This window comes from Drosophila serrata, unplaced genomic scaffold, assembly GCF_035046125.1.
Source record: "Drosophila serrata isolate PLE 108 unplaced genomic scaffold, ASM3504612v1 contig_376, whole genome shotgun sequence".
In the NCBI taxonomy this organism is placed as follows: domain Eukaryota; kingdom Metazoa; phylum Arthropoda; class Insecta; order Diptera; family Drosophilidae; genus Drosophila; species Drosophila serrata.
This window is the reverse complement of record NW_028257274.1, coordinates 461,902-473,621: the sequence shown is the minus strand read 5'-3', so window position 1 is coordinate 473,621 and position 11,720 is coordinate 461,902. Positions and strand designations below refer to the sequence as shown.

Below are 11,720 nucleotides of genomic sequence, written 5' to 3'. Positions count from 1 at the left end.
GTCAAAAATTGACAAAAAATTGAATTTTCCCAAATGTTAAATTCGGTATGCAGATTTATTAATATAATAAAAACTAGCATAGGAACGCTTTCCAAATTAAAATTAATGCATATTTGGCTTAGTTATGAGATTTTTAAACTTTGAAAAGTCGAAAAAATTGTCATATAAAAATTTTGATAAATATCGCATATATTTAAAGTTTATTTTGATAAACTTGTAGACTTGTTAATCTAAGTGTATGCCAGCAACATTCTCCGCTTAGCAACATGAGGCCGCAACCTAAGCAACAGCATCTCTGGCATCATCATCTTTATCAGCATCATCATCATCATCAGCATCCAGCATCGTGTTGAGCTTCGTTTTTGGCCAGAGTGCGAATCGCTCTTCCTCTTCTCCTTCTTGTGGTGGTGGTGCGGCTGCTGCTGTTGCCGCTTTCTGATGGCCATGGCCAAGACCGCGACCACGACCAAGACCACGAAGTGTCTTGTGGCGTGGCGTGGAAGAAGAACTTGCCGAGCCGACCTGAGCCGATGGCCGAGTTGTTGTTGCTGCTGCTGCTGTTTCTGCTGCTGTTGGCCAAAGAAAAGAGAGTCGCGTTCGAAGTTGGCCAAAGTTACATGCTCGCGTCGCTGCTGCAGTCGGCGTCTCTGCCGCCAAAGCCGGCTTGGCGCTGCTGCGACGCTGACGCCGGCAGCGTAGATCCAAATGATGAGTTCGCCTTTTGAGCATTTGAGTGTGTTTGTCTGTCTCTGCCGGGAGAGTGAGTGAGTGTGCCGCCGTGTGTGGTGTGTGTGTGTGTTGTTTGTTGGTTCTGAAACGGCAGAGCGCTCTCTTGGCCTCTCTCGCTGCAGCTAAGCTCTGCGCTGCCGCTGCTGCTGTCGCAGTCGCAGTCGCTGTCGGTGTGCTGCCACAGCCAGAGTCGGCAGAGGATTGCTACGTACTTTTGATTTTTCTCAAAAAAAAAAATCGCCGCGCTACGTAGGCTATATAAATAAGCGACGAGAAGCTATTGGGTCCGAGTCTCTTTGAATTTTATGAAGCGGTTGTACCTTGGTGGCGACTCTGGTTCTGATTCTGTGTGTGTCCCCAGCAGCCGCCGAGCCCATCCAGCCATCGGCAGAACTTGGCCAACACAGTGGATTACACATTATATTGCTTAAACCCACAAAAAATTAAAAAAAGAAGCATAAACTGTCAAGTGAATCGAACAAATCGAACAAAAACTGCAAGCCAAAAAATTGCAAAAGATAAAAAGTGCGCGAAATGTTGAGCTACGTTTGAAAGTTTCCCAATATCTGAGATCTTAAAAACGAAAAGGATCTTATAACTCTGTGCTAAAAGTATCTCAAAGATACACGAAATCCGTGGCTAGTGCTCACACAGAATCACACGAATCTACACGAAGAGAGTTCTGTGCCAAAATAAATCGTTCTGTTACTTGAGTGAGAAAGGTGAGTTGAGCAAAACAAACGGGAATGTCCTGCAGGAAGGACATTCGAGAAGAGAGAGAGATAGAGAGACACAGCGGAAGTGCAAGTGATTTTTGAGTGAATTCTCTTTGAGTTAAATTCTATTTCTTTTTTTTTAATGCCAACAAATTCTTGAAAGTTTGAAATAAATAATTAATTAAATAAGACAAAGTAACCTACAATAAATAAAATAAATTCTATATTATTATATAGGAAATATCAACATTATATTAAAATTATTTAGAATTATTTATATGGAATTATTACAAAGCAAATTCTAAGCTATAAATTAAAGTTGAAACGCAATTTACGCATAACATTAACAATGAAAGTCGATTAACAACAAATATATTATAAATAAATAGAAAGTCGTATTTATAAAAAACTAAGGAAATTCATTTAATTTGCATAAATAAAATAAGAATGCTTTTAAATCATAAAGAAAGAGAATATCTTTTATTTAATAAAATATGTTAAATCATATTGATATCAAAATAAATAAACATTTGTAAATAACAATTTATAAGAATTATAAAAAATGAATGAATAAAATTGGAATGCTAATTTAAAGTATAAATGAAGAATTGATAAATCATACATTTTTAATGGTTTAAGTTAAAAAAAAAACTAATTAAATTTTATCTAAATTCGATAGATAATAAAATTGAATCCGAAAATAAAACTTTTATCAGACTCGAAAACTTTCAAGATTTGTTACCAATTTCCTTTTTTTAATTGAATATTCTATGTGTTATTATAAATCTAAGATTCTTGATCGAAAAGATGAATTAGCCAATAAATTACAAATAAGTTTGAATGAATTTTGGTTGAAGAAAAACATTCTTTCAGTTGTAAAATTGCATAGAAATATGGTTATTACTGAAATTATTTAAACCAAGTTACACTATATATATAATCTTTTTCCCAATAATTTTCTAAACACTTTTCCATTTCTATAATTAAGCCCCGTTTAAGAACCCATAGTTAAAAATTCTATAACCACAACCAATTTCCGCTTGCAGGAGATGAGTAATACAACTTCAGTAGATTAAATATAATACAAAGCCAGTTTCTATAGCCAATAATAATTCATTTACGGGCCATTAAAACCGGTGCTATGCACAAGTGTGTGACGTTTTGTTGCGCAATTGTTTAAAGGCCGGGATTCAATAATTATTCATTTCCTCATGGGTACTTGCCACCATCGTCGATCGCAAAATATTTTCCCCGCTGGAATAATCTCGGGCTAAAACCGAGATGTCAACTGTGTAGGGCAAAAAACAGACCAGACCAGAACAGAGCGCCCATTATGGCCACTGGCTTGCTGCCTGCATAAGCCGCTTTAATCTTTACGGTTGCCAATTAATAAATATTAATTTGCTTACAACAAAATTAAAGAGGCAGCCAGCCGGGCGTTAAAACGGCCTCAAAGTTATTCATTCATAAAAAAAAGAAGGCTCGTTTCGGCGGCTGCTGGTGCAAATTGCAGCCATTCATTCGGGCCCGACTCATTCATCCGCAGCTGGTTGTTGGCTGCCTTGCTGCCTTGCTGCCTGTTTGGCTGTTGGTAATTCGTTGTTGGCCCGAACCACTGCACCAGTGCACCGCTAACGTTAACTTAACGTTAACGTAACTGCCACGCGCCGCGCGGACCCAGACTTCGTCTGCCTTTTGGCCTTTTGGCCATGGCCATTGTGCAAATAGTTTTGCGCCTGCACAGGGGAAAATTATGATTGTTTTTGACCAGTTTTCAAGCATTTATTTTCTTGTTTTTTTTAAGGAGTCATTTTAATATTAAAACTTGCTTAAAAATGCAAGCAATTTACGAGAGAAGTTTATACTTTAGGGTGTTTTTATATTACTAAATAATTAGGAAGTGAATTCTTGAACAATTTGGCCAAACACTTTATGGTTTCAAGGAGTTTAAGAGATTTACTTGACACCTATCATCAAAGGTTTTAAAATATTCATATATATTCTATAATATATAATCAATTCCAACCAATTTTCCTGTGTATTTTCCTATCCGAAATTTATGAAATTCCCACTTCTGGTGGAAAGTTCACGAGAGCACCATTCTAATTAGAATTTATGCCCACACCAGTGGAGCTTTAAATGCCCAACGACATTTGTCAAACTCGTAAAAAACTAAAATTGCCCGAATGTAAAAGCTTTTAGTTAGCCATAAATAATACAAACTATGGCTGGACCAGGCGAGAGAGCCCCCACCATTTGAAATAAAAGCCAAAACGATATATTTATAGTAGTTACACACAGCAGGATGGTCCTGTTGGTGGTCCTGGTCCTGGTCCTGCACTTGCTTCCTTGGTTCCTTGGGGCCTGGGGCCCAATAAAAAATGCAAATAAAACGCTGCCGCAATATGTGACCATCCCGTCTCCCGTCTCCCTCTCTCCAATCTCCAACTGGATGGCAAACATTTTCAACCTGAAATGACTTTGAGTGTTATTTGGTTTGCCAGAGATTTCATTGGCAGCTGGCCAAGGGTGTGTGTGTTGTGTGTGTGTCGGGGGACACTGTCTGACATTTGAAGGGCCGGCCCTGACCATGACTGGAGTCCACACAGCAGCAGCAGGTGTTTGGTTTTGGCTCCCTTTTTTTTGGTGTTGGCCAAAAACTGTCCCTGAAACTGGTCGGAAATAGTGTGATTTATAGACGATTTCTGTGATGCACAGGGAGAAATCTTAAAAGGGATTTGAGAAAGCCAGAAATACTAGCAATTCTAAAACTTGATTCGTTTGAATATATATATATATTTTATGGGCCACATTTACATGTTTTTCTAATTGATTTAAATTAGTAAAATAATCTTCAAATAAGTTGCTTTAATTTCTTTCTGTATTACAACTTTGAACCCTGGCTGGCTGGGCAAAAATTTTGACAGAGTTTTGTCTGCAGCGGCGCCGGGCAGGAATACAGATTTATTGATGAGCCAACAGGAAACATGGCCAATACACGGCTATCGGAAACGGAGTCTAGTTGTAGTTGCGGCTATTCCACAGTTTCCCCCCCAATTCCGATGTCATTCTGTGGTTTCAGCATTTTTCGCAATAGCATCAGAGAGTGTCCCCCTCTCGTATTTATTTTCCCGTGTTTTTATTTATTTTTTGCGTTCACATCTGCTGCAGCATTTTAATTAAAAATGCCTGAAATGTCTGTGACTTTGCCAATATAATGACATATAAATGCCTTAACTTAGGGCACTTTAAGTCGTGTGGTTTTTGGCCTGTGGTTAAAGATTTGCGGAATTGAATAGGAATAGGAATCGAGTCTAGCACTTCCGCTGCGGAGTACAAAGAAAGAATGATAGCTGGGAAGATGGATGGTTAGATAGGCTAAAGAACTTTGTTAGAACTCCGTACACTCCATCGCTCACGGGAGTTGGACACTTTGTTTGCCGGGAAAAAGTTTTACCAGTTTATCGTTGGGCCACACTGCGTATGCTTAACTTTGGGCCACATGGTTTTGATGAACTGTCTTTCCCTCTGTCTTTATCTTCTGTGACTTTTCTTCAGTCACTTTCAATATTTTAATCGAATTAATTCAGCTGATTTGGGCCTTTGTTTGAGGGGGGCCTTCTCTCTGCTTTCTGGCAAGTACTTCTTCTTTTTTTCGGGAAAAATTATCATGACAATTAAGTGGCACTGCAGCGAGCAGGTTGCCATAACTTTTATTTCGACTTCTTGGGCTTCTTTGACTTTTTATGTTAATTTATTTTAATTTTCATCTCTTGGAACGAAAGATTAAAGCAACTTGGGGAGGACAGCTCCCTCCGCGTTTCGCCGAAATGCGCAGAAAAAAAAGGAAAAAAAAACCGAAAGAAGAAGTCTTTAAAATATTTAATTGGCTGGCATGAAGCGCGGCTACTTTTTTAAGTTATGATGCGGGCTCTGACATCAGCACATCAGTTGAGCACCTGACCGAGCCCAAGAACATCACCATGGTAAGGAGCCGTCAGGCCACTGAAGATTCCGGGACCGAGGCCCCCGACAAATTACATAATGATAGGCCTGGGTCCCCGACTAATGTCCCATTGTTGGGGCTCCCATTCTGCCGTTAGGCAATAAGGAGGAGAAGGAGGAGAAGGAGGAGTACTCATGACATACCTCATGACAGCCACATCCCCTCATCCCATCCCATCGGATCGCATAATTTAATTAGAGCCCCGTATGCAAATGATATGCTGCGCTAATTGAGTGAAAAGCTGTGCGAAAGCCTAATGAGCCGAGGCCGGGTCATGCAACGCGTATCTCTAGCCATGGCAGCATCTAACATAGTATCTATTAGAGTATCTCGCATCCGACAGATGCAGCCAGGTCCCCATCCAGGCGTGACTGCCACACTCGGCTATCAGTTAATCCGATTACGACCTGTGTGTGTCTCTGAACCCAAAAACCCACAAAACACTCGCTGTCGATGGCCAATATGAGTTTGGGCTTAAATAGGTGATATCTCAGTTCAAGTTTTGTGGTTTTAGCTAGAATATTTGTTAAATATTTCTATAAAATATCATAAATTATGGCAAGCCTTAAGTTTATTAATGTAGCAATATGCTGTCAAAACATCTTGTATTTGTATTTGGCATCCTAATGGTTTTGTTTATTTCAATCCATTAGTGGTTTTTGAAATATTATCTAGACAACTATCAGTCGAAGATATAGTAGAGCCAAAGATGCATGATGCTGCTGCTCGTCCAAGAGACTTAACTTAATTAAATTGTGACGTTCGCAGTTTTTCGCTTTGCCTTGGGCCAAAAGGCACTTGAAAAGAAAACCATACCGAATCAAAAGCAAGCCAAAAGAGAGAGAGACGAGACAGGGACGTTTTTCTTTTTTGTGATTTTAAAGTTTAATTGAGTAAATCGGTTTATGTGCGGCATTAGCATTGTCCAACGCTGTTTGTTTCCATGGACCGCGGGAAACACACTCGAACACTTACACTCGCCGAGAGGCAAAAAGGCAAAGAAAGTAAGCGCAACTAAGCACATTACGACTAAGCGACGACACTTGTCTCGCATTACGCCCAGGCAGCGGCTGCTCCAAGGTTAAATCGTGGTCTAGAACCCACTCCACGGAGCACTCCATGGGCCAACAAGAACCCCAGCAAACACAGCACAACAAAACACCAAGCCGGCCAAAGAGCTTTAAGTGTGTCGTCGTCGTCGTCGTGGGGCGCGAATTTCTCTGGCCCAAATTGTTGTTGCCGCTTGGTAGCTGTTAGCTGCTGCGATCTGGTTTGCAACAGATGCCTTTCGAGTTCAATAGCCAAAGAAAGTGTCAGGCGGTTGAAAGAAAAAGTGTGCTCTGTCTGAGCGACATAGATTTCCGATTTCCGATTGGGACCACCTGGCGTATGCGTAATGCCTGTTATCATCGACCAAATGCCGATTGCCAAGTGCCTGTTAATGGCCAACAATAGAGTGTTAATGCAACTTGCCATTAGCCAAAATAGCAGCCATTTACTGGTATACTTAACCATGCCTCCCCTTTGATATGATCATAAAGTTTAAATCGAAAAAGAATTTTGCATTTTATGAAGGCCATAAACATGAAAGCCCCTCAAGGCATAAGTATAGAACTATAGTTTATGAGGCAAAATAGTTACAGGTTAAAGCATAAATCATAAAATTAGGGTTTCCAATATATATTTATGGTTATAGGTATAAAAAAATCCTTGAATCTTTTATACTTTTCTGCAGGACTTAAGCTCACAAACCCTGGCAGGCATTTCGACATGGCCGGGCTCTTAGAGCTAGAAAATATAATTTTCGATACAATTTCAAATGGCACAAATAATGGCCAATAAGGCCAAGCCTAGTGTAGGGCCAATTCAATGCGGTCAAGGTGTCACAATGTTGGCTTGCTTGCTGCACAAATTAAATATGATATATATATATTTGTTTTGTCGCTTGGCTATTAGCCACAAACGAAACCGGGTCTAAAAAGCCCCGAAAAATGAAACACAGTTATGGGGCCAGCACAATTAAGTCAACGGTCGTCAGCCCAATGCCCAACTGGAAAGCCAATAAATTAATTCAATCGCCGGCCTGCAATTACCCGCAAGGCAAAAGCCGTAAAATAAAATAAGAAACGTAAGAAACCGAAAACCAAATAGGCAAATCAAACCTGGCCATTTCTTCCCCGATCTTCGCCAGATCATCGAAATTCTTTTGTGAGAAAATATGCAAAAATAGTCGTCGTCGTCGTCGTCGTCGTCGCCTGGGCCAAAAGAAATCGACTGGGCCAAAATCCGAATCCGAAATCCCCAAGAAAACAAGTTTCAAGCGATTCAAAGCCCGGGGCAAAAATCAGAAAGAAAGAGCTGCGACGCGAAGATGTTTCTACGATTCGTGAATGAAATTAATTTCCATTGTATTTGCAAGTAAATAAGTAAGCCATAAAAGAAATACAGTTACGTTTCAAGGCGTCGAAATATTGCAAATGAAAATGGATGTGAGAAGCGAACGAAGATGATATTGGGGGGATATATATGGAGATTGATCGGCGGAATGGTCTATAAAATCGAGCTCATTACGGGTTAGAGCTTATAGTAGCTGGTTGAAATCAGTAATGAGTTTGAAGAGCTGGGAGCTGGAGCTGGGAGCTGGAAGCTTCTCGGAACTTTTATAGCTGTCGCATTCCAAATGCGAGGGGAATTTGGAACCAGCTTTCGTATGGAATCTGATCTGTGGCAATGTTTAATCAGCGGTTAGTCACAAAACAAAACACCCCGGCGAAACCGCAAATAAAGATAAATCAGTTCAATTAAATGATGTCCGCATAATAAACGATTTGCGCACCCTTCGATGACGACAGCATCATCATCATCTATATAGAGATATGGTTTTTATGAATTCTTTGCTGACCCAAATCTTGACTCTTGGTTTCTGCTGGTTTTCCATAGATTTACATACATTTATTGTTACTCATATCTAATCGATTTCTCTCTCTATCTTGTTTTTCAGGTATGTACTTTTGAATATAATTCCCTTGGTGACACATTCTCCTGGCTGGCATAAAGGTAATTGAGACATCAGGACGACGCGCAAAAGTATGCAGTGGTAAATTGGACAGCAAACAAATGGCTGCACTTTTTGCTTCACTGCAACGATGCCTGCGATGCTGCCGCTGCTTAACTGCTTCAATTTGCATAAATAAATAATTTAGCAGTGCATTTGTTCAGCGCTGAAACAATAAAAGTCAGCAAATTGAGTCGCGAAATGAAGCAAACACATACAGAAAGGACAGGCAGGGCGACCCTCTAATTTATGCAGCAGGAAAGCAATCAAGGCAGCAGTAAAGCAGGAAAAGGATATATTTAAATGGGAGAAAATATATATAAGCTTGTAGAAATGCATTGAGAAAGATTTCATCTTAGTTTCTAATATTTAATATCTACCCAATAATTCGCTCAGTGCTTTTGAGAAGCCTTTGGTGGTCCCTGCCAGGTGCGTGCCTCGACAACAGACTGGAAAGGAAAGCAAAGGAGTCGCGTCGCTGGCTGGGTATCTTTGAGGCCTGTGATGAGGTAATAAAGCGCACAACCGGCTTTCATCCTTAGACATGGCGCTCATTATTGAAGAGGACATACCGCACATACACAGGTTGACTATCCCAGCATCCCATGTATCCTTGTGGGGGAAATTCCAACGCTTCTGCATTGTTTTGCCACTTGACTCCATTGCTGCCCTCAAGTGGCAGCGGGCCCCTTCCTGTCCTGTGGCCTCTTGCAACCCTTTTTTTGTTCCAAACTCTTTAAGCTTAAAGTTAAGCTTAAAATACAAACTCCAATTGGGGAACAAACAATGGCCATAAGCCTTCTAATTGAAATTGAGAGACGAATATAAATGTTTTGCCATTTCCAAGCGGACAGTCGCATGGCTGAGTGACACTTGCACTCGGACAATGGCCATGAAATTGATGGCAAAGTTGAAATTCGTGTTTTAAATGTCGCTGCATAAATAAATTATTATATACATATCTATTAAGTGTCAGAGCAGTCGAGCTGAAAAATCCATATATCGAGCAGTCAATTTATTTTGGCTCATGCAATTATAAGCGAAGGAGGGTTGGAAAAATCAATTTGAAGCCAATTTGCAAGAGCTAATAAATTGAGTTAAAAATTTCGAAAAATTCAGAAAGTTGATTTTCTTCTCCTTCTTCTCCGGATGAATATCTGGAAAGTTCCCCGCAACTCAGTGAAACTCTCAAGTCATTTATCAAGCGGGCAGAGTCCGCTGTGGGCGCTTCTAATTAGGTATAGTCATTCCGTCAAGTGTTATGGCAACTATTTATATTTATACTTGTACGAACATCATAATGCGGAAACTCTTACCCGAAATGCCTGTCGGTCGGTCGGCCGGTCGGTGGGTTCTAAGAACCCGCCTCGTTAATAGCAACAAAAACTGGTTGGCTTTAATAGCCCCCCGCTGGCTCATTCTTCTGCCAGCCATCTGCCATCGTAATAGTAATAGTAATAGCCCGGTTGACCAGCCATGAAATTCAATTTCATTTCATTTCATATCATCTCTCATTCTATATATTCTCTATTTTTTCGGCACATTCTCGGAAGTGAGTATTTTACGATGGGCACCGTCGGGTTTAAAGTTTAAAGTGCAGTAACCCAGCTCAGCGGATATTAGATCTTAAGATATCGTACAGAGATTCCCCCTCGAAATGAAATAAAAACCTTTCGGCAAGAACCTCTCTGGAATGTTTGCAGAGGCCCAAAAGCCACCTGCATAACTTTTACCAAAAAACAAACCAACAACCCAACAACTTTCCATGGCGGTCTCTTAATAGGTTTTTGCCTGGCTCACTTTTAATACCCGTGTACCTCGGAGAACACTTTCCTTTGGCATTACATTACCAAACAAATAAACTCGGCTCGGGACTGGCCAAATAAAAGTGAAATTGCCAGGGCAAAAAAGATTTGTTTTCTCAATGGAGAGCATAGTTTCTGGTCTCAACTGAACCAAATCTCACGTTCATCTCTTAATGACAGAGCATCAGTTTAATTATTTGCCCGCACGTGTAGCTATGGAACCATCAGGTTTTTATGCATATTAAAGTGTGTCCAATGGGGGACTAGTTTTGCTCCTTACCGATAGCTCTCCTCAGGCACCTCTATATTTAGAATCTAATGCAGAGAGAGAAATGTCCTCGAATAGGTACATATATCAATTTAAAAGAATATCTTAAGGATCATATAGTGTTGCTTTTTATTTCTCTGTAATTAAGTGTTACCAACCTAGGCTCCCTAGCCACTCCCACTCCTCCTTAAGATTCCCCAATCTCCTCTCCATCTAAGATATTCCCCAAATCGAATGCTGATTCTGATAAATCGCATCGAATGGCCCTGGAGGAGCACCTGTGAAATTGGTCACAGGATCGGATCCCTCACCCAGACTTGCTCTGGGCGCCGTTCGATGGCTCTTGAGTGGGGGAATGGGACTGGGAATGGGCCATCCTTTTCCAATGCCTGGGATGCGATGCGCTTTTCGGGATTTATTTGTGTGGAAATGAGCAGCTAACGGTATATGAATCATGACTTTGGCAGGCAGCATGATTTAAAACACTCACTCATATGAGGCGGCGGCGGCGGCGGTTCCTCTTGGAGCTTGGAGCTCTGAGCTGGAGCTCTGAGCTGGAGCTCTGAGCTGGAGCTGGAGCTGGAGCTTCGCCTGGAAGTGCAGCTGCAGAGTGCTGCACTGTGTTGTGTGTGTGAGTGCCATGACTTTATGCTCTGCCCGGCCAAAGTCAGAGCCAAGTTAAGACCGCGGCGGCCTGCGCTGTTTGCGCATATTTTAGCACATTTTGCCCCCTGTCCGTTCTGTGACTCCGTCTCCAGGTCCAGGTCCAACTCCAGCTCCAGCTCCTCGATCGGCATTGCGACGCGACTTTGTAGCGCGTAGGAAAACGTGCGATTTCAAGTTGACAGCACAGCTATGCCATGAACCCGGCCCATCCTCCTCCTCCACCTCCTGCTCCTCCTGCTCCTCCTAGTGCCTCCTCCTGTCTGCCTACCTGAAATCAGCTGGAAAAGGCAACGTTTTTCATTTTCTACATTTTAATGCAATTTTTAATTTATTTGTTTTGTCGAGACGGCGACTCTGACTCCGACTCCAACTCCGACTTCGACTGGCTCTCTATCGGCATAGACTCGCCTCGGAACGCATGTATTCCTCATTGATTGGCATTTCCTGGTTGGCAGCATTAGACTGGCCAAGTCAA

At 41.3% G+C, this 11,720-nt stretch overlaps 1 protein-coding gene across 1 annotated transcript in view; it reads left to right on the top strand.

Annotated features, from left to right (window-relative positions):
- Nucleotides 1-270: 270 nt before the first annotated feature.
- tnc (tenectin) overlaps nt 271-11,720 on the top strand; it is a 40,474-nt gene continuing 29,024 nt past the window's right edge. The window contains 1 exon segment of the mRNA XM_020960421.2: nt 271-1,451. The gene's annotated coding sequence lies outside the window, so the exon portion shown is untranslated.